Below are 27,870 nucleotides of genomic sequence, written 5' to 3' on the forward strand. Positions count from 1 at the left end.
CACTCTGGTAACCGCAGATGCTGCCCATTTCCTCTTCCCTTCTCCCTACAGCTGGGCCCCCGAGGGCAGACTGGGTTCTCCAGCCTCCACGCCAGTGTCTGAGAGCCTGGTGTGTCTAGCAGAGGCTTTGGAGCAGGGCACAGAAAGCCAGTGGGGCATTGAACAGTTTTCTTAAATCTCAGGTAGGGCCCTCCCCTGCCGGAGACGACAGGAGGTACATGGTCCTGAGAGACAACCTGCGGCCAAGCATGACTCCATGATCCCCCTAAAGGGAACGCACAGAGGTCAAAGGGCAAGAGGCTGTGGAGGAGGCCAGTCCTCCGCCCACCTCATAGGCAAGCACAGGCAGAGTGTACACACACACACACACACACACACACACACACACACACACACACACTCCTGCTCAGGCCTCTCCTGGGGCCACTCCCAGCCTGACAGGCTGAGCCTTCCAATTCTCTGTTTTTTATGCCTCAGTGGTCAGGGTGTCAGGTTCCGGCATACAGAGGGAGAAAGTGGTGACAGTGTTGGGCGGCACAGCCCAGCCTCCGCATACCCGTCAGCGACAGGGCCTCCTCCCCCCCTTCTTCTTCTTCCTCCTCCTCCTCCCCCTCTTCCTCCTCCTCCCCCCCTTCCTCCTCCTCCCCCCCCTTCCTCCTCCTCCTCTTTGAGAAGCAGGTTGCGGGGAATCTGGTTGGAGGGAGGCCTGGATAGGGGGACACACTGTCCCCAAGGCTCTGACACCATAAACTGCCCGTCAGAGGTACACCCTGGTAGTGCTGAGCCTGGTCTATCTCTGGGTAGCACCATTGCTCATACTGCCAGGCCGCCTCTTCCAGGAAGCTTCTCTGAGCTCCATCCCCCAAGGGGCGGGGCAAGTCCCAGGGCCACTCAGCTGGAGTGAGCTGGCAGGGACCCCTGGAGGTCTGTGAAGGTGCCTAAGCAACTTCCAAATCCGGCAGAAGGTGAGCCTGGCAGCACCGCCACGTTCTTCCACCTATGTGGTTCCAGGAGGCACCCTTTCCTGCCCCCCCCCCCACTGGCACACAGTCTCCTGCACGATCCTCTAGTGTCTCATTGCCCTTGCCTTGGGTGAAGTCCCCACAGCATGGGAGAGTCTGGTCCTGCTGGTCTGTGCCCTGCCTGCTCCCCACAAATCACCCTGTTTCCAGCAGACAATAGTTCATTGGTATCCCCATGGCACAGAGTCCCTGAGGCTCCCTCCTACCCTCTTTCTGGGCCCCATGCAGGAGAGGCCCTCCCTGGATGTGTTCCGTGACCAGCCCATCCTTCTGTCCTGCCATGGTTTATTCCACAGAGCTTATCACATCCCAACCTGTCTTGTTCACCACGCTCATCTTGTTAATTATCTGTCTCTTCCACGAGGCTGATAACTCCTTGGGGACAGAGTTTTGTCTGTTTATGTCTCGATCCCAAGCTTCATCACCAGGCTTGGCATCCATCTAGCATGCATGGATGACTAATTGTTAAGTGAGTGAGTGAGTGAGTGAGTGAGTGAGTGAGTGAGTGAATGAATGAAACTCCTAGGTCAACCAGGGACCCATTACCAAGTGGACCTCTAACTTGGACAATGGCCACCACTACTTCCAGTATTAGCTTCCACAATTTAAAGCAATTTCTGATTCATTGTCCCACAGCCTCCTGTGCCCAGAGGAAACAAGCCACCAGGACCCCTACCTGGTGTGCTCAGAGTCAGGGTGAGGTGGGCACCTGGGTCCTTGTCCTGTGACATGCCCTGTTAGACTAGTATATTCTTGGTAAGGGGAGCTTGGCCATCTTAGGGACATGAGGCTGACCTAGAGGCTCTCCAGTCACCTGTTGGGGACTCTGCAATGGTGCCTGATTATGTAGTAATCTAGCAGAGTTTTCGGAGTGGAGAAGCCAGAGTCTTACGACCAGGGAAGCTATCCACAGATCTGGTCCACGCAGTCCCAAAGGTGGTTGTGGGACAGCAGACTGACCAGGTGGACACCACAGTCCTTGATCAATTTGGCACAAAGTCGAGGATGTGGGGCCAGGCTTCATGGGTTCAAATCCTGAGCCTGCCTTTTCAAAGTTCTGGAACTCTCAATGGGTTACGCAACTCCTCTGCCTCAGCTCATTCTCTGACAAGTTAGGGCAATTTCAAGCTCGTGTGGTACTGTGGAGCGTTCAGAGGATGCTCATGTTCCTCCACCAGTCAGTCACCAAGCCCTCCGCCACGTCCAGGATCCCACTGAACCTCCGAGGCACCCTGCGATGCTCACAATAGTGATAAAGCTGCATTTCAGATGTGAAATGTTCTCACTCAGGCCAGAACACAACTCCCTGTTCTTGTCTCCTGGCCCTGAACTTGCTTATCTTTAAGACATTGTTTTCCCACCCTGGACCTCTGTTTCCTCATTTGTCAAAGAACAGAGCAGACCAAATGTTTTCAACCTTCCCAAAGCTGTGACCCTTTAATACAGCTCCTCATGTGGTGACCCCCAACCATAAAATGATCTTGTTGCTAATTCATAACTGTAATTTTACCGTAATGAACTGTAATGTAAATATCTGAGATTTATATATTTGTATATACATTTATATCCGATATGAGACCCCCAAAGGGGTCAGGACCCCTGGGTTAAAAACCACTGCTATAGACCCTTCCTGGATCCACTCAGCAGCTTTGGGGCTCCAAACTCCTTACCACCATCCCAACACTGAGGGGCACCTTATTTTTTGCCGGAACTTCACAGAAGCAGCTTGTAAAAGCAAGGTATATTTTAGAGTCCTGGGGCAGCTCCTTGGCCCACTGAAGGGTTACTGAGCCCGGCCTCAAGGATGGGTAGAACTCCAGCACCAAAGGGATGCAGGGACTTGGGGCCGAGCAGAAAGCTGGGGCTGAGGCTTGAGGCCAGTCAGTGTGTGACGTGAGGTGGCGAAGCCTTCCAAGAAGCTCCAGCCGAGGCAGCTGCCGAGCAGGGTATGTCAGGGCCAGGATGGAAGGGTGTTCTTTAGCATGCCCCTGGCTGTGGAAGCTACCAATGGACGTAGTCGTGGCCACAGCAGAGGGAACTGGCCATCCGCAGGTATGAAATCCTCCTCCAGAGCGGGCTTCCTGGGAGCAGGAAACCCAAGGCCCTCCTTCTAGCTTTTGCTGGGGCTGCCAGAGGTGAAGCCAGCAGGCCCGAGGTCAAAGGTCACACAAGGAAACACCTTCCCTTGTGAGTCTGCCCGGTGAAAAGGACTGCCCCGCCTTGGGGCTCCTCGCCTCTTTCTACTGATTCATCCTCTGGGCACCTCTCAAAGCTGTGAACTCCTAAGTCCTAGCTTTTCTTTCTTTTTAACAAGTAAGGTTCTGTAAGGCCCAAGTGGGGGTGAGTTTGTGTCCTGATAGCTGTCACTCGGTCTGCGGGACCTCCATCCAGGAGGCACCAGGCACATGTAAGACCCAAAATTAACCTGTAAGCCCCACCTGCCCAAGGACCAGGCAACTTCCTGGGATGCCGGGAGTTGCAGTTCTTAAAAAGTAACAACAAAGCCTCATGGAGAAAGTACAGTGGCCTATGGGTTTTGTCCATATAAAGCCCATACAGTGTGTGTGTCTCAGGGCCACTCAGCTGGGATATTTCCAGGAGTGGTCGACCAAATTCCATCTTGGTCAGTATTTAATATTTTAATAAAGCTTGCTTCAAATTTGGCCCCGAGTGGTGGGACTGGTTTTCTGTGGTGATCTCAGGAGAAATACTCATTGGCTCTCCTTCAAGGCAAGTCCGGATGCGGCCTAGAGTTGGACGCATGGAATCACCTAAGAACTCTCCAAAAGAAACCAGTGCCATGGTCTTCTCCATCCTGGCCAGGGAAGTGGTCCCGTGAAGGGAAACCATATGGACGCAGGCCTGTAGTTAGCAGGCAAGCTGGCTCCACATGGTGCCATGGGAGTTTGAGGGAGGACCAGGCTGCAGGACTCCTGAGGAGGGCCGAGAGCTTGCTTAACGTCAACCCTTCTCCTCAATGTCTGTGTGGCCTTGGGCAAGTGACTGAACCTTTCTGAGCAATCTCCTCATCTCCAATACAGACTAAGGAAAGCATTGTTTATGGTTTGAATGTGCCCACACAAGAGTCAAGTTGACCTTCATCTCCATTAAAAAGCATTAAGAGGGTGGAAGCCTGATCTGACTTTTGGAGATGGGCCTTTGGGGAAGTAATTAAAGACAGCAGAGGCCATGGGTGAGGGGCATCAACATGGTGGAACTGTGGCTTTTCGAGCAGAGAAGCCTGAACTGGGAGTTCTGTGGTCCTCTGAGGTCCTGAACCATCTCCAAACTCACTAGGGTCCCCACTAACATGAAGAACTTCACCAGATATAGCTACCTGACTGAACTTCCCAGTCCTCAGGGCCGTGAGCTGAATCAACCCTCATTATCTATAAAGTACAGTCTGTGGCATTCGGTTATGGCAACAGGAAATGGACTAAGGTGAGCATCTACATCACAGGACCAGAGAGAAGGGGTAACAGGATGTTACTGGGAGGAAAATGGAAAAAAGCCCCATTAACAAATTGGAACCAGGTACTACTGGGATTTCACGGATTTCACTGAGTTCTTAGATCCGCAAAAGGAAGCCAAGACCTGGGTTTAGGGGTGAAAGTAGAGAGAGCTGAGGAGTGCCTGAGAAAATGCAAGGGCCTGATTGGAGGGACTTGAAGATGCACACGCTCCACATGGAATGTGTGTGAGCATAGCGTGTGTGCATACATGTGTGTGCGTGCATGCGTGCGTGTGTGTGTGTGTGTGTGTGTGTGTGTGTGTGTGTGTGTGTGTGTGAACATTTGAAGATTTCCAGTCCTAGATCCAGCTTTAAGGTGTCCTGGTAGGGGTGAAAGTCATCCCCTGTTCATCTCTCATGCACTCATAAAGTTGGCCATTCACTGCTGTGATTTCCACATGGATGCCCTCTCCAAAATTTATGGAGAAACTTGTATGTCACGTAACTATTTTGAGGGTGGCCTTTATGAGGTGATGAGGTCATTCAGAGGGACTTCTCAGGAGAGTGGGCTGTAGAAAGCAAACCCAAACTTTCCTGCGTGTCTCTTGTGTGTGCCCTCACCCTTCAGCTTTCCTCCACATCATCACGTCCTGGCTAGATGCCACTGCTGCACCCTTACACTTTCCAGAATCCACAGTGAGCCGAGATAAACTCCTCTTCCTTACAAATTATCCAGCCTCAGGTACTTTGTTATAGCAATAGAAAACATCCCGGGACAACATCCCAAGACTAGAGTTGGTGTTTTCCCCAGACATGGAAGTCAGAGGGGATGCCTGGGTGCCATCTTTGTGTAGCCAATGGAGTTATGATGTAGGCATGTGGTCAAAGGACAGTGTAGATCATAGAGTCGCAGGGCAGTGTGGGAGAGAAGCCTGGGAACACTGCAAAACTGTGGAGCTGGAAAGAAGACTCTGCTGGAAAGAGTGCTTGCTCTTCCAGAGGACCAGAGTTCAGTTCCCAGCACCTACATCTGGCAGTTCACAACTGCCTGTAACTGCAGCTCCTGTGGATTCTTCTAGCTTCTGAGGACACCCACACACATATACAGACACACAGACATGCACACAAATGAAAACAAAATCTTTTTAAAAGAAAAGAAAATGGCCTGTGATGTCACACGGACCCAGGCTGCACCACCTGTAGGCTGTGGGCATATGGATTTACTCCTTAAGGTTCAGTGTCTTCCTCTCTAAGTAGCAGGGAAGGGAAGTCTCAGCTTCCTAAGCTTGTGGAGAAGGTCAAGTGGAATCATGGTAATAAACCATCTTTGCAGACCCCAGTTTGAGGGGATGGGGCTGGATTTCAACAGTTTTTTCATGACTGTTAGAGAAAACTCTAGACATGGGAGAAGGGAGCGCACCCCAGACCCCTCCCCCAGCACAGCAGTCCCTAGAACTTCAGAGGACCTCCTTTCTACCCTCAGCTACCCCAGGCTGGTCTGTGCTGTATCTCTCCACCACTCTATGCTGCCAATTATCATTTTTGCATTTTAATTAAGTTACCAACATCAGTACATTTTCTCTTAAGTATTCCAGCATGCACATCATGAACTAAAGCTCATAACTGATGTAATGAACACATTTTTCCCTTTGGATATAAAGTTTACATGTAATAAAACCAATAAATATAAGCGTACTAATGCTTTCATTTGACAAATGTGTGGACCATGTTACCCAAACTCAGGTCTGGCAAGTTCTAGAATGTTAATATCACCCTACAGAGAACGAGGAGAACCCAGCATTTATATTCATATAAATATATTCATATGCTCTTGGGTTAGCAGTGATGATCTGGACTCTGGTCACTGAAGGAGGCTCCTGATGGCCACCAGAGCCCCATTGACGTCCCTAAGCAGACTACGTTGGGGAAGGGCTCTTCTCAGAAGTTTAAGGAATGTAACTACAAGTTGAGCCTACTGGTACAGGCCTTTCATCCCAGCCACTATGGAGGCTGAGAAACAAGAGGACGGTAAGTTCAGGGTCTACACCACAGAGAGAGTTCAAGGCCAGCCTGTGCAACATATTGAGAGTCTGTCTCAAAACAGAAAATAAGAAGAGGACTAAGGGTGGGAGGCCTAGAGTGCTCGTCTGGCATGTGCAATAAAAACATGTGTCAAAAACAAACAAACAAACAAACACAAAAACCAAAAGGAAAATAAACAAAACAAAACACTTAGGATAGATGTGGGATTCCCCCAAACACCACAGCCTTCCAAATACAGATGCATCAAACACGAAAGTGAACTCTAGGACAATTAAGCTTGGAGGGGGCTGTGATAAAGTGTTCTGCTGCGGCCGCCTGGGAAGCCTGGGCTCCAGCGTCATAGGTATTTCCGGTTTCCCCTTCGCTCCAAACCCAGAGATGGCAAGAAAGTCAAAGTTTCCTAAAATTCTCAGAAGTGACAGGCAACCAGGCTCCGCATAGCTCTTAATTAACCCAAAACGACACCTGCCAGATGACGGGATTTGCGAGCTCGCTGGGGGCCGACCTGTCTGCAGATGGTGGGCTCCCACCTCCGCTCCAGACCTTGGCCGGCTGCAATTAACATACAGAAAGTCCTTCAAAGTGACTTCTGCTTCTGAAGGAGTCAAACTGGGCTGGGAGAGAAAATCTTTGTGGAGGAGGAGGAAGAGGAGGAGAAGGAAGGAGAAGAGATCTGAAAGGAGCTGAGGCTACCTTAGCTCCTCCCAGGGACCTTGTAGAGCCACGTGACAGGTGGTGGATCAGGGATCTGCAGGTACCTGGGCTGTTGCCATTCGGAACTGTCTGTGACCACAGTGATCAAAATGAGGACAGGACACAGACATAGCCAGCCTATGCATGATTATGTTATTATATACATATTACATACAGGCAGGATGTATTCATATATGCGCACACATGTATGAATATACAGCAATAGGCACACCATGTGCATAGGTATGTGTGTCTGCATATGTGTGTATTTGACAGAGCTCTGTCAGAGTCACTGTGAGTGACCAATAAACAACTAATTTCTTACCAAGCCTCAGTTTTCTTATCTGTGAAGGTGGCACATATGCAAATGACCTCCAAGAGGCTTCTCTTTCCCAACTTCCCTGCACCCAGCCTCCATGTAGCCTGGCCCTTCCCAGGCCAAGGGATGCTTGCCCTCCCTCTCCACGGCAAGACCTTCCTGGGCTCCCAACAGGGAGGCAAAAACCCAAGCTCAGGAAAGGTCAGCCTGTCAATGCGGACAGCCCTGTGTGGTACGCATCGATCCACCACTGGGAAAAAAACTCCACTCCTACCAGCTCAGGCTTTCCTTCAGAAATGCCGAGGAAGAGAAAAACCAAGAGAGAGGGTGGCCATGAGGAGAGAATGCACAATGGATTCTTGTCTGTTGCTGGTGGCCCACGGCATGCTGGAGAGCTGCAGAGACCTGGGTGAGCACAGGCCTGAGCACTGATTCTGCTACTGACCAGCCAAAGGCCGTCATGTGACCTCCTGGCCCTGGTGTGTGTGTGTGTGTGTGTGTGTGTGTGTGTGTGTGTGTGTGTGTGTGTGTGGTGTGGTGTGTGGTGTGCGTGTGCGTGCTCTGCTTCCCATGTCTACACTTAGAAACCTGCAGATTCTCCAGGGACTCCTGGCTGCATTAGAGCACCCCCACCTTAGGCCACGGCACGCCCAGACTCTACCCTGTGATGGTCTATCAGATGCAGGAATGGGGCCTTGAGCTGCACAGTCCTATTGGCATTGACTGATGAATAACTAAGTTTTAAAGGCATAAATGTGCATTGGCCATAGACCAAGCAAGGTAGGTCTATTGTCTTGTCCTGTGGCTTATTTCCCCTCTTCCTTAGACATGCTTGTCCAGGAGGCATTTGGGACCATTGGTTATGCTGTAGCACATTTTCAACAGTTCTGGATCATTGTAAATCTGCTTTCTTACCGTAGTCTCATTCCAAAATTCTGATCCATTATGCTCCAGTTTAAGCAAACAATGGGCAAGACAACACACATGACCTCCTTCTACTCCCTATGGTGCCAGGTAATACCAGATTTTTATGGGTATGAATGCGGGGCAAGGGAGCCTGGAACCCCGCCATGCCTCAGCAGGATGAGCCCAAGTTGCCTCATGTAGGCTGGTCAAGGCCCTTGGGATCTGCTTACAATGGACCGTTCAGCCGCACTTCACTGCCCCTTGCCACACGGCGTGTTCCAAGTTCCCACCCTACTGACATTTCCCATGCACGGTCATCCCCATCTGAATGTGCCATTTTCTTCAACCCAAGCTCTGCCTTCCTTTCAGCTTCATGTCCTATCCCCAACTCATCAAGACCCAGCTCAAATGCCACCTCCTCCAGGAAGCTCTTCTGGACAACCCTCCCTAGTGAGAGTTCTTCCTCTGTCCCCTGAGTCCCCAGCCCTGGCTCCATTACTGTACTTTCTGGCCAGACTCAGGGCCACTGTGAACTGCTTTGGTCTCCCCTGCCACTGAGTCTGTGGCTCCTCCAGGCTGACTCTGGCCACCGACAGACCCTTCTAGCCCTAACACGGGGCCCTGCGCATATCATCAATGCTGACTGTGGGCACCAAGTGTGGCCTACAGTGGTCACAAACTATTCCTAGGAGCCCCCACACCCCCAGTTCCACAGCTCAGATGGAATGACACTGAGGTGTGTTCTGTCACTCACTATAGCGAAGACCTGAGATAACTAACTTGAAGAGAAAACAGGTTTATTTTGGCTCACGGTTTTGAGGTTTCAAATCTATTGGTTTGAAGTTTGTAACGGGAGGCAGCCTATCATGGCGGAAGACATGACAGAGTGAAGCTGCTCACCTCACAGCTGGGAAATGGAAAGGAGAAAGAAGAAAGATCTGTGCCTAGAATCCCCCTCAATGTCCCAGCGACTTAAAGAACTCCCATAGGCCCCACCTCTTACAGGTTCTTTTACATGTCAATAGCACTAGGCTGGGCATTTAACACAAGGGTCTTAGGGATCCCTCCAGATCTAGACTACAGTAGTCACCAAGGAAACCCACCCACATGTCCACGAAGGTGTCTGATGATCTCACAAGGTCCACACTGGACTCATTGTGCTCACTGTGAGAACACAGGGAAGCTTATGAGTTGGAAAAAGAAAGAGTAAGATGGTTCTTCTGACCCTTGAAGTCCCGAGACTCCTGGATCTCAGACAAGAACTTAGGGAAACTCACCTGCCATCTCCGAATCGGGCCTACATCTTTACTGTTAGGGCCACACACTAGTGATGGACTTTATTTCAGCAAACCCATCTCATTCAGCATTCACAGTGGCCTTTCTCCCAGAGATCAATACCCTCGGGAGGAGGGGCCCAGGTCCCGGACCTGTGAGAACTTCTGTATCAAAGGCACATGGGTGTCAGCAGAAGTAAAAGTAGATTCAGGAGCAACGTGGAAGCTGAAAATCATATTAACTAAGAGAGCCAGGAAGCGGCTGTTGTCTGGGTCTTAGAGGACATTGGAATCTCATCATATACTTGCTTCCAAAATTTATCCCTGTCCACCTGCCAGCCCAGGCAATGTTCTGAAGCATCGAAAAGTATGGAGGAAGTCCCATCTCTTCCCTGTCAAGAGGCCAGTTCAGCAGGATGTTGGATGCCTCCCTAAAGGCCCATTGTTAAAGACTTAACACCCAGAGTGGTGCTCCTGAGCAGGGCTGTGGGTCTTTCAGGGGTGGACTAGTGGGAGGCCTTTACCTCTCTGAGGGTGGGTGTCTGGTCCCTTCCTCTCTCTGCTTCCTTATTCACTATGTCACTGTTTACCAAAATGCACATGCCACTCCTGCCACAGGCTCAGACCAGGGAGCCTGTCTAATCTTGAACTTGAATATTCATAACTACTGAACTCAAATAGACCTCTTTTCTAGGAGAGTAGCCTGTCTCGGGAGTTTGTTTGTTTGTTTGTGTAGAGAATCCAGGGTGGTGTACACACTTGGCAAACAATGGGCCACACACCTGCTCTTTTCTCAACACTATGTCACAGCAACTGCAGGGACTGGACCCTGGCTGGCAAACCCGGGAACAGGGGCAGCTCTGAGCTGCAGCACGAGTTTAGAATTAGTGACAGAAAGGTGTGTGCAGTTTTTACACAGGCTAAGAGCGTAGTGGCTGCCTCTCTGTTAATTGTTGGGAGGCCACCACACAAAACCCACGACTGGTCAAAGTACAGAAAATGAGTGTCTGTGGAGTATTCAGCCATAAATGAGACGTCTACACCACATTCCCTCCCTCCAAGGCTCAGTGACCATCTCAGGAGAGGGGACAGAAAGCTTCTAAGAGCCAGAGGTCAGGGAGGATTGGAGCAAGACAGCGTCTTCGGGACAGGACAGGACACTCACGGCGGCTGTGGTGCCCGCGCAAGACCCGTACAAGACCAAGCCAGTCGGCAGTCTAGAATGGAGGAGGAGGGACCCACAGCTCCATCCCCAGCTGAGGAGCTGTAGACAGCTGACTACTTCTGGGAGAAGAGTCCGTTTTCTTTAAGGGTGTGGCCCCTGGTGAGTCTGCCCTGCTCTGGTAGACAGCCCCACACCTATAAGTATATGAACTGGACTTGGTGGGTTATTAAAAACAAAATGAAGACAGGAAGTTGGGAAGGGGTGAGGAGTGGAGGGTGGATCTGGGAGGAGTGAGGAGGGCAGAAGGGGTAATAGAATCAAAATTCTTTGTAAGTATTAAATTATCAAAGAATCAACAAAATATAATATTAAAATACATTTCAGATGTTTCTCTCACGTTTCAACAAGTGTCTAAAATTCTTGATTGTAAGGAAAGCCTCAAACTAGGAACCAGGGCTCCTGATCATGTGTCTCTTCCAGCTTGCCCCTCCCTTCCAGATTGTCTTAGCCTCAGTTTCCCACTGTGGGCAACAGTAAGGTAGATGCAAGATGAGATTGGTGTCTGGGCTTTCTGCCCCTGGGGAATACTCCTGGGACCCGGACCCTGGGCCAGTGACTCTTTGCTTGCTTAATGATACACCAATCTCCATCCCTTTAACACGCTCTCTTTGTTAATTTGTTGGTGCTTCAAAAATAGACAATTTCCTCCAGGCTGACTATAAAGACCTTGTCCCTGGTCCCTATCACCAAGATCCTGGTCCCTACCACCAGCTCCCAGTCTCAAAAAGTTGCCCCAGGCCACTCCAAGTTAGAGAGCCTCTACTGTCCCAGCACATTCCCAGAGCCTGTAGGGATTCTGTTCAGCCAGGTGCCAGCCCAGTGCCAGCCCAAAGCAAATGTACCTTCCTGTGGCCTTGACCTGGCCTGTCCCTCAAAGCAGCCGTGGGTCTGGGAGCTGGCCGGTCCCCTCTGCTGGCGAGGCTGGGCTTTCCCTGAGCATCCTGGGCTGACTAATGAGATGGAGGTGAAGGTGTCATACCTTGCTGGGAAGTCACAGTGCTAGTCCCGACCTGCACTGCCTGCCATCAAATTTTAATGCTGCTGCTGACATATTTATGGAATGCCTCCCCAAGTGTTTGCGAGGAGACCAGACAAGATTTACCTCCGCAATTACTGCTGCCCTGTGTGGCTTCGCTGTGGGCTGGGAACTCCAGAGCCCAGAGCCCCACCGCACCCTGAGGAACAGACTCAATTTTGCACACCTTGCCTGCCCCCCAGCATACAGGGGTAGGACTGGGAAGTAGAGATGAATCAGATACGGTTCCTGCCCATGGAGAGCCCACAGTCTGCAGGAGGGGGCTGTACACACATAAATTACCTTCCTCCGAGGTGGCTGGGGACCAGTGTGCTGAGAAAGGTACTAGAGACAAGATGGGGCTTGGGGGTGCACGTTGGGGGGTGAGAGGAGGCTTACTTCTTTCCTCAGATTTAGGGTTAAAAAGGAAGCCAGAGATCAGAGCTTTCGGAGCCTTCAGCTGCCGTGGCTCTCCCGGTTTATCCTTGTGAGAACGGCTTCAGGGCTCCCATCCCTCCCCGCTGGCCTCACAGAGTCACAAACCCCCCCCCCCCCCACTTTCCTACAGTGCTACATCCTTGCACAACCCTTCGGGGTTTGCGTTCTTAAAGGGGGTAGTGGACGCACCCACTTCTTGCTGTTCACCCTCCCTCACTGTGTCAACAATGCCCCTCTTAGACTCTGCTCCCCAGACCCCGCTGCAGATCTGCCCCAGGGCAGGAGCAAGAGTCCGTGATGGGGGCAGGGCTGGGGCTGTGGAGGGCTCAGGTCTGGATGCTCAGCATAGGCTGCGCAGTATCCCAGCACTCCAGAGGCGGAAGCAGGTGGATCTTGGTGAGTTCCAGATCAGCTACACAGTAACACACTGTCCCAAAGCAGCAATAAACAAAGTAAAACGACAACAAGCCCCACCAGTCTAGCTTATTTGAATGAGTGGAGCCAGCTGTCAGGGTACATCCAGTGAGTGTGAAAACGAGGGAGCGAGGCCTGGTCCTCAGAGAGGCCCGGCTGGCCTCCAGCAGAGTTATTGGAAATGTAGATTTCTGAATTAGCAAGCTGCAGAGTTGGCCACCTTCTGCTCAGAAGATGTCCCCGTGGCTATGTGCAATGGAGTCGGAGGTACGCTGGTCAACACTGTAGTTTCCCAGCATCCTCTGGGGCCTAAGAGTCCAGGCCTCTGAAATGGGCTCCTCAGAGGTCAATCGCTAAGAAGGCTGTCCCCAGCAGGCTAACCACCAAGAAGGACTCACTGTATAGGAGGCCTCCAGCCATACTTTGGGGCTACCATTCTTCAGGGCGTTTGGTGAGGTGCAGGCACTGTGAAGGTGGCTGGATTTGCACCACCCCCTGGCTAGAACATATGCAGATACCTGGCATGGTCCTGTCTCCACTTCAAAACTCATTACATCAAAGCCCTTTCCCAGCCTGGGCCTCAGTTTCCCCAAGAACATAGTGGGCAGGTCCACTTTGAAGTTGGCTCTCCTGACGGAAAGCTTTCTTCTTTAAAATATTTTGTTTAAAATATTGATCTATGTATATATGTATGATGTGTGTGTATGTATGTACGTGTGTGTGTGTGTGTGTGTGTGTGTGTGTGTGTGTGTGTGTGTACATGTTGAAGTTTGAGGACAACTTCTGGGGTTGGTTTTCTCCTTCTACCATGTGGGTTCCAGGAATAGAGCTCAGGTCATCAGCCTGGGCAGCAGGTGCCTTGACACTCTGAACATCTTCCCTGCGTGAGACCTAGTCCTTCTTAAATACTACGACACTTCACTCCTGTGTCCTCTGTGACTACCCCACAGACGTGCCTGAGGCAGCTTTGGGGGAAGGGAGCGCAGGGGGTGGGGTGGGGTGGGCGTGGTGGATATCTTGGTGAGGGAAGAAGGGGAGAAGAACAGAGATGTTTCCTAGGGGGAAATGCAGAGCAGTTGGAGAAGCCCCCCAGGTGTGCTGGGGAGACCTGACAGGTGCCCACCTTGAGGCTAAGGTCACCATTTCACCCCTGCGTTCATAGTCCAGGCACAGAGAGGTGCCTGAGCTAGACATGGAGCCGCAGGCCTGAGCACATCAGACAGCAGTCTGGGCGTTTTGGAGCTTACACTCTGGGGAAACAATCACACTCTGAGGCCAGAGCATAAAAACAGAGCACACGGGGTGCTAGCCAGTGCTGCATAAGGAGGGGCCACAGCGTAGGAACAGAATAGACAGAGCGGGGGGGGGGGGGGGGGGGATTTTAGACAGAGTGACTAGGGATGCCTTCCCTGTGACTGAAAAGGAAGCAAGAGCTAGCCAACTGAACAGGGTGGGAAGAGCAGAGGAAGCAGAATGTGCAAAGGCCCTGTGGTTGGAGTGTGGGCACAGGAGCAAGGAGTTCTGTATGGCTGGTGAAGTAAGAGGGAGGGAGGGAGAGGAATGGAGGGAGGGGGAGGGAGGGAAGAGATGAGGAGAGAAATGGCCAAAGAGTCATGGGAGGACTCTGGCATCCACACTTCAAAGAAGAACATGACCCAGCTTGGGATTACTGGAGCGGCTATTAGAAGTGGCCTGGAAGCTGGGCATGGTGGTGCACACCTTTAATCCCAGTGCCTAGGAGGCAAAGACAGGCAGGTCTCTGTGAGTTGGAGGCCAGCCTGGTCTACACAGCAAGTTTTGGCAGGCCAGTAACCAGTGTCTTAGAGTTTCCATTGCTATGAAGAGACGCCATGACCACAGCAACTCTTATAAGGAAAACATTTAACTGGGGCTGGCTCACAGTTCATAGGTTTAGTTCATTGTCATCATGGCGGGAAGCATGGTGGCACACAGGCAGACATGGTTCTGGAGAGGATCTGAGAGTTCTACATCAGGATTGGCAGGCAGCAGGAATAGTCAGAGAGACTGGGCCTGGCTTGAGCTGCTGAGACCTCAAAGCCCACCCCCAATGACACACTCCCTCCAACAAGCTCACACCTACTCCAACAGGGCCACACCTCCTAATCCTTTCAAACAGTGCCACTCCCTATGGACCTATGGGGGCCATTTTCATTCCAGCCACCACACCCTGTCTCAGTGAAATAAAATAAAATAAAGGTCTGTAGGAACAACGGTGTCAGTGAGGAGACATGGAAGCCATCACAAACATTCATTGCAAGACTGATTTTTCCAAAGGGTAAAAATCTCTGGCCCTTGGGGCCTTATGCCATAAGATGGGGGAGGGCCAGGCCACATGCCATGCAAGCAGATGGCCACTGGCAAAATCTAAGACCAAGTATGGTGGTGGGCTGCTGGGTAGACGGCAAATACTCTGGTCTCGTCCTGGCTGTGCTTGGCCAGGCCCGTCCTCACGCTGAGCCTATGACAAGAGCAGAGTGAGATGTGACTCCAGGGTTGTGGTGAGGAATCTGCCAGAGAATAGATGTAGAAACTGAGTAAACCAAGGGTGTGTGTGTGTGTGTGTGTGTGTGTGTGTGTGTGTGTGTGTGTGTGTGTGTGTGTGTGTGTGTATTATCATCCTACCACACACCCGAGTGCCGGGAGTGAGGCATCTCACTTGGCCACTAGGGGGAGCCCTGCAACCCTTTCTCCAGCAGAAATTAAACTGGCAAGCCTCTTTCCCAACTCATGCAAGGGTTTTCAGAAGTTCCCAGCAGCTCTTGGGTGAAACACAGATGTGCCCTTGAGATGTTGCCATAGTGCCGGGGTTCTGTGGTTGGCACAACTTGAGAGGTTGGTATACCGAACCCAATTTCCCCCAGTGTCTTCTCATGACCTCCCAAAGTCCAACCGGAATAAGCGGGAAAGGAAGGTTGTAGGAGGAGAATATGCTGCCCCAGGCACGAAGGGAGGGAGCATCCTGGTGGCCAAGCACGGTCCGCGTGCCTCCTGGGTGGATCTCCAGCTTATTTAAAGTGGGTTAAACGGCCCATGAGCTGGTGTCTTATGTCAGGCTCTGTGCTGAGAATGAAGCAACCTTGAGAGGCAGCAGGAGATCATGTCTCCCAGAGAGCAGGAGAAGCAGGGCTTTGGAGTTCTTAGGGTCTCCCTTACCTCTTCATTTATCTGAAGGTTTAAAAAGGCCCAGTGAGGGCTGGAGAGTTGTCTCGATCACTAAGAGCACGGATTGCTTCTCCAGATGACCAGGTTCGGTTCCCAGCACCCACTCAGCATGCCACAACTGTCTGTAACTCCGGTTCCAGGGCATCTGGTACCATCTCTGGCCTAGGAATGACCGTGTTACTTACTGAACAAGGACAGCCAGATGACTGGCAGGATGATTTAGGAACTAAGGTCTAGCCTGCTCTCCACTCACCAGACTCTGAGTCCTGGCAATAGTTCTGTCTGCTCAGGAGGAGGAATGGGGTCCTAAGAAATAGCCTGAGGACAGCTCTGGGTAAATGGAATAAGCCACGGGTCACGTGCCAGGTAGAGAGAGGGTGATCTGAGTTTTCTCCTCAAAGAGCTCTGAGGAAGGTTCCATGATTGAGCATTTGCCTTGGGTTCCACCCTGAGCATCACAAGAAAACTGAAATAGAAATGTTCAGGCGTTCCAGGCTAGCCTGGGCAACAGAATCAGCCTCCTCCACACACAAAAAAGAGCTCTATGAGACTCCAGGCTTATATCCTAGTACTTTGAATCACAAGGGGGAAGCATGCCCCAGCTCCATCCTCCATGAAATGGGGTAGTGCCCACCTGACCTCCTCCAGATGGACAGTGAAAGGCCAGGGGCTGAGAAGTGGGAAGAGTCAACAAAAGGACAGTGCATGGAAGGTCTCAGTTAATTTCACTGCCTCTACCATGCAAGGCCGTCACCCCCTCACAGGAGAACAAAAAGATGACGTCACTGAGAAGGTGTCCACCGCAAGCCTCCCCCAGAGGCCAGTAACCCTGGAATCAGCAGCTGACCCACCTTCCTTCACATGGACAGAGAGAGAAGGTACTCCCAGAGTCCCATGGGGTCACTTGGAGCCTATCGGCTAGGCTTGGACCCTGAGTCGGGGGGACACCTCTCCAGTCTCACATTGCCCCATATGCTCAAGCCAGCCAAGGCTGGTGGGCCCGAGCATGGGCCAGCCTCCCCCACAGCCCACCCGCTAGCCTGCCTCAGGCCAGCATGGTGGCAGGCCCAGCTTGCTCCCTAGGGAGTCTGCCGCCAGGCCTGATGGCACTAGCAGAGGGAGGGAGCCCGCTAAGCTGTCAGTCTGGAGGTGCCCCTCAGAGCTCCTCCTGGCTGGAGCAAGGAGGGTGGGCCAGCTCTGGAGCTGGGCTGTCAGGGTCTTCACAGAGACGAGGCCGGAGAGGCCCGCCTGACAGCTCGCCCACCGAATTAGGACCATTTGCATGCTAATTTCTCGTGCTCCGACGGGCTGGCAGGCTGGCTGGGGTGTGTGGAGTGTGCAGAGAGGCGCACACCTCCCAGCCCGCCTGCGAAGGAACAATGCTTGACTGATCTAGCGGCGTTAACGAGCAAATTATGGTAATTTTGTTATTACAAATGCATAGAAATTTCCAAAGCAGGCAGCCATTCAGGGCACCTCCCTTGCTCCTCCCTGCTCCTAAATATGGAGCCTCCTGTTTGTACACACAGGTCAGCCCCTGCTTCGGGCCTGAGATTTCCAGGCAGCAGTCTTCCCTCGGAGCCCTCCCATCATGAATGGGCCTGGAGCTGGTCGCCAGGCAGGCATGCGTCCCTGTGGGCAGGCCAGCCTCCAGCTGTTGGGCCCCTCCGACCTCACCCTCTTGTATCTCCTGGGCCTATCATTCCAGCAAAGCCACTCCCAAGCACTGTGTTCAAGTTGCCTTCCCTCCATTCTGAACATGAAACATGGCCGCGTCTCCTCCTAGAAGCTCTTAGGGCTTCAGAATCATTTGGTCGTGGTCTGTGCCCACACTGTGTACCGGGCTCAGCATCGAGGAAGAGCCTTGGGTACCCGGGGAATGAATGAGTGGAGCGCACATGAAGGGAGACAGCCAGAACCTCGCTCACAAATGCGGACCCCACCCAGCTGGCCCAGAGGCAGCGTAAGGAAGCCAAGCCATTTCCGGAATTCACTTGCCAGTTGGCAACCTTGCTGGGTGTTTGTAATTGTCCACTGTAGAAACAGCAACGTGCACGTGTTTCTCGTGATCATTTTGGTTGGCAGTGCGATTTCCGGAAGGATGCTCTGGGATGCATCCAGAGAGGTACTGTTTCCTGGCATGATCCCAGTTCCCAGCTGGAGTGGGGAGGGGGGTGGCCACTCCAGGAGCAGGGCTGGCCACCAAGGCAGTGAGGTCGCCTTCCAAGGGCGGGGTCATAGATGCAGCGTTACAAGGAATGTTGGCAATCCTCCCATTCTGTGATCAGGATTTCCAGCCAGCCTGATGCGGCTGAAATCCGCCTGGGAAGTTGGTGAAGAATAAACAAACCCTCAATTACCGAAGCCTGCTGCGAGGAAGGTCTGCTTCTGGAGGCTGGGGACTGTCATGCTGGGGGGCAAAGGCCTAACCCAGAGGGCAGACTTAGTGATGGCAGGCACGGGTTGTGCTGAGTTTGCTGTTCGCCTGGTTTTCTGGCTGGGTTACCCCTTCCAGAGGGACTGGACCCAGAGAAAGAACACGATCATTGCATTTTGTCCAGCTACCTGACCAGGGTGAAAAGCAGAGCTGGAAGGAGCCGGACCTCCCCCACCAACCCTCCCTACAATGCCCCAGGTTCCAGGCCCTGCTCTGCTGGCCTGGGGAGGACACCATTTATATCCCCTGGGCCAAAGCAGGAAGGGCTCTCAGAGCTGGCCAGGCCTACAGGCTCCAGCAGGAGCATGATGGAGGGCCAGTGGGACAAGGGTTTTTCAAACACTTATTAGAAGCTCTGGTGCCTGGGAGTATTCTGGAAACTCCAAGTCTGTGTGTGTGGGTGGGAGGCAAGACTCTTCCCTTCCTTGCTTCCAGGAAGAACTGAGGCAGTTGGAGACATGAAGGCAGGCTGGCTCTTCCTTTAGCCTTCCCTGTGACTCTGCCTCCTGTCCTCAGCGTGGGACTCCAGGCCTCTCTCTCCACGATGGAGGGCGAAGTTGCTGTAGACCACGTGAAGGCCTCTCTGGACCCTGAGAAGCCTGTGTTAACATGGATTCCATCCACACTCCTCAGCCCAGGCCTGCTTCAGCCACCTGTCATGTTTCTCCAACAGGGTGGACTTGCCCATCGTGGGCAGGGCCCCTAGCTGCAGCCTCTCTTGAGACAGTGCCCGAATGACCCCCCTCCCACCATGACCTGCTCCATACCCTCAGAAAAGAGCCTGGGAAGTGGAGGCTGCAGGGCCTGTTCCTGAGCTGTGAAAGTCAGACACAGAATTTTTTGTGTCAATCAGGTTTTTTTGGTTTTTTTTTTGACCCCCTTATCCCCCAGCCTCATTCTTGGGTGTTCTCTCTGTATGAATCCTTACCTAACACGTTCTTGGAAAAGCAGGGCATTCCCCAAGTCCCAGTGCATTTGGTTCAGTCCAGGCCCCTCAACATTAACATGGCACTTTTTACTTGTTGCACATCAGCTCACGCCACAGCCCTCCTCTGGCGCCTCACAGAGGAAGCCCCCTCTAGACAAGAATGTCGAGGAGTCGAACTTCAAGTGGGTGAAGCCCTTCCCCTGTCGGCCAGAGTCTCCGTTTGAGGCGTGACTCTAACAACCCCTTCTCCTGGGGCTCAGTTTTCACCTCTGTAAACTGGGGCCAACAGTCATGCTGGGAGGTTTGGAAACCATAAAACTGGGTGCAAATGAGAGGTGATGTTCTTAGTACTTGGGTGGAAAGCGGCTCAAGATGGTCCCAACTGTCCTGTCTCCTGGTCTGGAGGGACACTTCCCAAGCATTTCTGAGCTGGGATGTTCTTTAGACAAAAGAACCCGAGGAGACAGTTCACACTTTTTTTTCTCCTTGTTTCTTCCTTCTTTCCCAGCCTGGCTTTAAGCCTCCCTTAAGTCCTTTATTTTGCCTCTGCACATAGACTCCTTATAAAGAACATTCATTTGTTCAGGGTCACCGCGTGGTTTTTCATTAAAAACAAATTACCCGCATTCAGGGAGGACATCTGGGCTTCCCAGCTCCCATTAATGACTATATTTCCAGCCTCCCTGGCCTGGTTGGGCTCCTCTTGCCTGTCACCCTGCCTTCCCGGCCCCAGGGGGACAATGAGAGTGACAGTCAAGTGAAAGGGGAAACATGAGGGATGAGGGCGAGAGGCGAGTCCCCCGGGAGGGGAAGGAGGAAAAGTGAAAAAAAAGAAATAGCTCAAACAGAGGGTAACAAGGGCCGTTGTCTCCGTATCTTCCAGAGAGCAGCCAGAGCGAATGCTGGGAGGATTAGGGCAGCGTTTAAGCGGAGCACAAGTCCTGTTTAATTACACCCTGGACCCTGAGCCTGGACCCCACTCAGGCCAGTTAAGCGGGGAAGCAGTGGGTGCCGTATTTCAGTAAGTTCTACCTACATCTCCCAGACATCCACTGTGTGTCGGCACTGGGCATAGCCCCTCCTCTGAGAGGAGCTCCGGGCTGGGTCTAACCCCAGAAGCCATCGGGAGACAGGGGCACATAGTCCCAACAGCTCCAAGCAAGCAGATCATGGTTGGTGGCCTGGGGTTGAGCTGACCATGGACAAGGCCCTGGGTGCTCACAGGGGAACTGAGGTCCTTAATGACAAATAGGTACCCTGAAAGAGTAAGTGTTGATTAGCCTAGGGCAGACTCAACATTGACAGATGGATAGGGAGGGAGAAAGGAATATCCCAGAATCTGAGGTGCTTCTGCTGGGCCTGGAAGGAAGTGTGGGTCTGGTGCCTCAGGGGAACACCAGGGAAGCCATATTCTTCTCCTGGGCCCAGTGCCTATTAAATAGGCTGTGGTGATATTTTGTTTGTGCTCTAACAAATAAAGCTTGCCTGGAGATCAGAGTGCAGAGCCAGCCACTAGTTAACCATAGAGGTCAGGCAGTGGTAGCACACACCTTTAATCCCAGCACTTGGGATCTCATGCCTTTGATCCCAGTACTTGGGAGGCACACACCTTTAATCCCAGCACTTGGGATCTCATGCCTTTGATCCCAGTACTTGGGAGGAGGAAACAGGAAGTGATACAGCTGAGCAGAGAGAGGAATATAAGGTGGGAGGAGACAGGAGCTCAGCCTGCCCTTTCGATCTGAGGATTCTGTGGAGGTGAGAAGTCTCTCTAGTGGCTGCTCCTTTACTTCTCTGATCTTTCAGCATTTACCCTGATATCTGACTCTGGGTTTTTATTAAGACCAATTAGAACTCGCTCTAAAATAGGCTCCATACCCTCTTAGTCTCCAGGGGCACCAAGGCTGGTTGAACTTGGGACAGGAGTTCTAGACCTCACTCAGCCTGGTTGCTCCCAGGTTGCCTATGGTGTGGTCCAAACTAGGTACATCACCACCAGAGCTGTTAACTGGCTTCTGAACTGGGGTGAACGTTCCGCTCTCATTAGGTGCTTTCAGCGGCAACTTGGGTAACAAGTGTGTGTCACCTCTCTGGACGGTCAACACCATGAAGTTTAGGTTGGCAGAAGCATGGAGATTTGGTGCCATTTGAGAACGCTCTTCCCTTGGAGGTCACCCACTGACTCCCACTGCCTCTGCAGGCTCTGGGCCCTGGAAAGAAGTGTCCTAGGTGCAGTGAGCTAGAGGCGGTGGCTGGTCCAGCTGAGGGCCGACAGCTGACAGTCTTGGAAATGGGGGGTTGTGGATTCCAGCGCACAAAGAGGGTGGCCTCACGGGACAGAGCTGGTACAGAGGGCCCCAGTGCACAGGACAGCACACGGCTCAGGCCCTTTCTGTGAAGGCCATCGTGCTCTGGCCCTTCCTTTGCTCATCCCCTCCCCGCACTGACTCACACCTGGTGTCTCCAGGTGAGGACTGGTTTGCCAGGTCCCTCCCATGTGTAGGGACAGCGACACAGACACCTCTGAAGGCCTTAGCTGGCTTCTCACTTCCCCGCCTTTGAATATGGGCCACGGTGTGTTCCCCATCTTTACACAGCCCTCTGTAGAAGCACATGCCCCCCTCTTTTGAGCCTAGCACACACCCCCACCCCCACCACTCCCCCCCCCCCCCCCCCCCCCCCCGGCTAGGCCAAATCCCTGGGCTTATGTGACACCACGCTTGTTCCTCTCTAGGCCCTAAATGACTTGCCTGACAAGGTGTCCTCAGGCTCATGTGTAGATGTAGATGGTCAATGAACTGAAGGGAGGGACTCAGGGCTGCTGACACCTCATCGTCTGAAGGCCTTGCCTTTATTCATGTGGTCAACACGGTTTAACAGGAAATTCGGTCTATCCTGGGTCCCTCCTCCCCAGGCGCCCAAGTACCATGCTGTGAAGGCCCCTTCTGGTCTACAGCACAGTAACTATAGCCCACTGTTAATTCCTGCTCCAAAATCACCAAAAGCTTCTATCTATATTCTTGCTTTTGAAACCACTTGACCATGAGTAATGTGAGTGATTATTAGCTGTGATTTCTTAGCAATCATGGTGTGGACTTGGGAACTTTTACAAAGTGAGACACTCTAACCTAAAATTGTTTTCAAGTGTGATGAAATTTTTATGAGCATTAAATGTAATAGTTAATAAAAGTTAATGTTGCAATATGCAGACATTTCACATAGCGCTTATTAATGCTAGCCTGCCAGCTTCCTTTTTGAATTTCAGAGGCAAAGTACATATTCCGCCCTCAGGCATCAGACTGTTGTAAAGTCCTAAAAAAGGGAATAGATCTTTCACACAGGGCCTGTCTGGGACCCTGCACCCCTCTTTACAGTCTCGTGGGACATCCAGCATGGGTCCTCTGCAGGTTCTCCAGTCTGGGAGGGGCTGATACTCACGATAATGGGAGGGAAACCAGAAGGAAGGCTGGGCAGGTGTGAGGCGGGTCCTCAGCCTTAAGTGGTCAGACCACTGATGTCCAGTGGACAAAGGCTGGTGTGAGCCCTGGCTCTCCAGCATGAGCAGCCCGGGTGGTAAGGACAGGAGAGTGGTGGTGGGGTGCCCTCTGGCCTGGCTCTTCCTAGGATTGCAGCCTCTTCTGCTCCACCCCATCCCTGCTAAGCCAGGCCTGTGTCTGCTCCTCCTCATTTGTCCCCAGTCAAGACTCGGGCAGGTAACCAGAGAGAACTGCCATGGGCCCTCTTGGCTGGCCTTTTGGCAGGCAGTGATAATGGAGGCATTCCCAGATGAGCAGCCTGGAGCCCTAGGCCTGGAGTCAAGCTGCTCTGTACTGACTGGGGCCAGCGTCGAGGGATGTGAGTTCTTCCTCTGTACTGGATTCACAGCTGATCTCTCTCTCTCATCAGAATCTACCTTGATCATCAGGACCTAGAAGCTGATGGTCCAACCCAAGGCCCAGTGAGACCATCGAGCCCCCTTAGAACCTCATGTGTCTCCCATGCTCCCCTCGGTACCAACCAAGCACTCCAAACTCTCAGCAGGGGAGGGCATTGAGGGCATCCTTATATATCCAGTGTGCAAGGCTCCCCAAAACACTCTCATTCCTTCTAAAGCAGATCTTGACCGTAGCCCTTTTCTCTACGAGACCTCTACAACCTAGTCACTGTATTGTTTTCAAGGAAACCACCAGTAGAGGGTCTGTGTTGATTTCAAACCAGTATGGCTCCCATAGCCCTTATGTTTGAACACTTGGACCCCGGGAGTGGGAAGGATCCGGAGGTGTGGCCTCTTGGAGGAGGTGTGTCACTGGGGGTGGCTTTGAGGTTTCAAAAGCCAATAGCAGGCTCAATCTCTCTTTCGCTCACCCCTCTCCTTTGAAATTTGTGGATCAGATGTGAGCTCTCAGCTACTTCTCTAGCACCAAGCCAACCTGCTGCCTGCCATGATGGTAATGGACCAATCCTCTCAAACTGTAAGCCAGCCCCCAATTAAATGCTTTTGTTTTATAAGCTGCCTTGGTCATGGTATCTCATCATGGCAATAGAAAAGTAACTAAACAAGGGCCTTTGGTGGAAACTTGGTCAGAATCTCAACACAGCCTCACATACCGTGACTGGAGCCTGGGGTCGACCACCACCATCAGAGGGGTCAGAGACCTGGGAGCCACTGACTGTGATCCAGACAAGCACCCAAGATAAGGTTTCCTCATCTACCAGCTCCAAGTTCCCTTAGTGTGGCCAAGTGTTCCCCTTCCTGGCAGGCCAAGGATACCTGGGCTGAGCTGTCTTTCTCAGCTAGGAGCTTTTTTCTGATTGACCTGTGTGAACAGACTCCCAGCACCTGCTGGCGCCCGGGATACGCTCCCTCTTCACCACCTGTACACTTCTGAAAGGAACTTAGCTTATGCCGATGGAGCAAAAGAGTGCCCTAAGTTTCCAGATTCCTGAGCTTTTGGGCACTGATTCCAGGTGTGTTGGTCCTGAGAGCCAGTCCTGGCCTGCAAGGCAGTTTTGGGGACCTTTCTAGTTTAAGTGTGGGAGGGTTACGTAAGATCTGCAATCCTTGGCCTCTTTCCTTCAGCAATCCCTAGAGGTCCTTGCTGAGTCACCCTGCAGCCAGGGGGTGGGGGGCTCTATCACATCATAGCCCCAAATATGAAGAGAACCTGGAAGCATTTACTGCCCATTTAGAGCGAGCAGAGATGGTGGGACTCCAGAGCTCCCTAGGCTAGCCAGATGGTGTTTGCATGGACACTGGCCTGGCGTGGCAGGGCTAGGAAACTCCCTAGGTGCATTCAGTCCTGTTTCCCCGCCCATTGCCCCCTGTTTTAGGAGCAGGAAGCCCCGGGGTCAGGCACAAAGTCCCGTTAGTGTCAGACAGTCTGGCCGCTGGCATCAGAACCCAGGTCTCCTCGGCTCAGGCAGGGCCCTCAGGCCCAGGGGCTTTTCCAACTCCAAGTCTTTGCTTTTAGGGTACCTTTCCCCAACTGTAGCAAGACTCCAGAAAGCCTGTGTGGCCGCCAGTTTCTCCCCAAGTCCAGAGACGCCTCAGTGGATTTACCCACACAGAATTGAGCTACTGGGAGGATATCTGCAGCAGAGCACTGTCTCATGTCCTGACACACAAGGGAGTGTCGATGGTGCCAGCAGAGGCCTTTCCATCAGGGCCAGCCTGCCTCGCCTGCTCTTCTCTTCTAGCCCTCCAAGGCATCAGACCCAGCTCCTCCCAGGTGCCCACGCTTTCTGGTCCCTCTTAGATGACAATACCGGTTCCTTACCCAGTATTGGCATTTCTGACTGGCAAATCCAGCCTTCAAGCTTTAAGCTCTAAGACACCTTCCTGATTGCCTCCACTCCATCCCATTGCCCCAGGCAACTCAACAATCCCTTCCCTCTGACTTCTTGAGCACTGCGTACATTCCTGGAGTTAATCTTCAGTTTGTCTGTCTGTCTGTCTATCTATCTATCTATCTATCTATCTATCGAGTGTGCATGCTCATGTGGATGCATGTGGCGGCCATAGCCAGCCTCAGGGTCACTCCTCAGGAGGCACTGTTCACCTTGTCCTGACAGTTCCCCCACGGGTCTAGAGCTCACTCAAAGAAGCAAGGTGGCCAGCAGGCCCCAGGGATCCTCTGTCTCTACTTTCCCAGAGCCAGGATGACAAGTGTGTGCCACCATGCCTGGATTTTTTTAAAATGTGGGTTCAGAGGACTGAACTCAGGTCCTCACACTTGCACAACAGGTATTTTATTGTTATTAATACCTGTTGTACAATAATATATAATATAATAATATTATTAAGTCATCTCCTCAATGCCATACCTTTTAACATAGTACATGGAGTGATTTTATTTTTAATCTGTCTTCTAAATTAGACTGGAAGCTCCCTGAGGGCAGCAACTAGGTCTGAAACAACACACTGGACCCAGAACCAGCACTTAGTATATCTTAGGAAATGTCTGAGGAGTGAGTAATAGACAAGAGAATGGACTGGCTGTGGCTTCATCCGGTTTGTGTCAGGGTTCCTTCCTCTAGTCCCAGCACGGCCAAACGACTGGAGGCCACGAGAGGGCAGCAAAGAGTCAGAGACAAGCAACAGGTGTGCGTGCTGCGGCCAGCCCAAGGAGAGAGAGCTCCGGGGGAAGGAAGGAAGGCCCGAGGAGAGCTCCCACGAAAGGAAGGCCCGAGGAGAAAGGAAGGCCCGAGGAGAAAGGAAGGCCTGAGGAGAGCTCCGGCAGAAGGAAGGCCCGAGGAGAGCTCCAGAAGGAAGGCCCAAGGAGAGCTCCGGAAGGAAGGCCCGAGAAGAGCTCCGGCGGAAGGAAGGCCCAAGGAGAGCTCCGGAAGGAAGGCCCAAGGAGAGCTCCAGAAGGAAGGCCCGAGGAGAGCTCCAGAAGGAAGGCCCGAGGAGAGCTCCCGCAGAAGGAAGGCCCGAGGAGAGCTCCAGCAGAAGGAAGGCCCGAGGAGAGCTCCGGAAGGAAGGAAGGCCCGAGGAGAGCTCAAGGAGAAAGCAGGGCACACGTGCACACACACATGCACACGCATGTGAGTGCACACAACATGCACACACAAAGAGCAAAAAGCCTTTCATTCTCTAGAGAAGCACCCAGAGGGCAATGGTTCAAACTCCCATCAGTGCTGGAGTCTCCACCAAGTCTTTGCTGGCTAGCTTCTGTGGGCCTTTTCTAAACTTGCCCAGTTCACTGGGTTCTGTTCTAATTGTGGGAAGAGTCTCTACACAAAGTGGGGATAAAATGTCCGAAGTATATCATCTACCACCTGTGCAAAGTGTCCGTTACTCCCACCAGTAAAAATTGGCAGACCACACGGGACCCTGCCAAACTTGGCCATATCCTGCCAGGTTCTAGCCTCCGCCCCTTAAACCTGGCTAGCAGAACTCAGATTCAGGCATAGTCTCACCATAACAGAAAAATCCTTCCTTTCCTGACATCCTAATCCCCAGAGCAGAGAGAAACGAAGGTGATAGAGAGAATTAAGATCACTGGTGAACTGTCCTGAAGAAAAAGGAGTTAGCCTGGGTTGACCATAAGCCTGAGGTAAGCACAGGACTCCTTCTATCAGGAGACAGAGGAAGGCCGGGAGAGAAGGATGGCCGCATAGGTGATGAGGTCCAACACTGCCAACCTTAAATGGAAACAATGGGGCCACAAGCCAGAGAACGGAAGCAAACAGCTCTCCCCTCCGAGGGTCCAGAGGGAACACAACACCTTGACGCTGGCTCGATGAGACTGTTTGGGGATCAGACTTTAAGAACTGGAAGAGAACATTTTCCATTGTTTTAGGTCCCTGGGTTATGATAATTTGCTATGGGTGGAACAGGAAATTAATACACTTGGGTTACTGGAGAAGGCTTGTCTATGGAGAGGAACAGAAAGGCGTGAATGAGCCAGGCAGGCTGGCAGAGAGGAGCTGAGAAAGCCACAGGTGCCGCGGCTGAAAGATCAGGTCCCTCACCATCAGGGCAGAGCAGAGGAGGCTCCTGCCTCACCCCTGCAGCTTGCTCCAGACGTCCCTTCTGGTTCCAGATGCCCCTTCTGTCCCTTGTCCTCAGCTACCACCTCCTCAAGAGACCAGAACCTCTCATTTCAGTGTGTAACTTAATTGCAAGGCTTCTAGAAGTAATGTTTCCCAATCCTTGACTACTAGTGACTACTAGAGTGCCCAGGACTGTGGGGACCACAGGGACCTCGGGGACTGCGGGGACAGGCCATGCTCCTTTGTTCACACTGTCTGACAGGCCTCCTGTCTATCAGCTTCTGTACCCGCCACAGCCTGGGGAAGACAGGACACTGTCAGGCCTGCTGGCACTTGGCCTACAGCTCCAAAGCGGGAGCCAAGCGAGGGGCTGGGGCGGGAGTCCCTGATCCCTTGAGTGATTCTCAAAGATGCTTGCCCTGTTTTCAGACTCACTGAAGCCAAAGGGCAGCGAACCCCCTTCCCCGCAGCCTGGGGCGCTTAAGAGTTCCAAATGCCATGTCAATATCTGTTAGGTTGCACAAATA

General features: G+C 52.3%; 1 protein-coding gene across 4 annotated transcripts in view; it reads right to left on the reverse strand.

The window, feature by feature from the left end:
- The window catches only part of Pax5 (paired box 5), a 192,025-nt gene that overhangs the window by 12,811 nt on the left and 151,344 nt on the right, over window positions 1-27,870 (reverse strand). The gene's annotated exons all lie outside the window — the stretch shown is intronic.

This window comes from Peromyscus maniculatus, chromosome 2, assembly GCF_049852395.1.
Source record: "Peromyscus maniculatus bairdii isolate BWxNUB_F1_BW_parent chromosome 2, HU_Pman_BW_mat_3.1, whole genome shotgun sequence".
Lineage (NCBI taxonomy): Eukaryota > Metazoa > Chordata > Mammalia > Rodentia > Cricetidae > Peromyscus > Peromyscus maniculatus.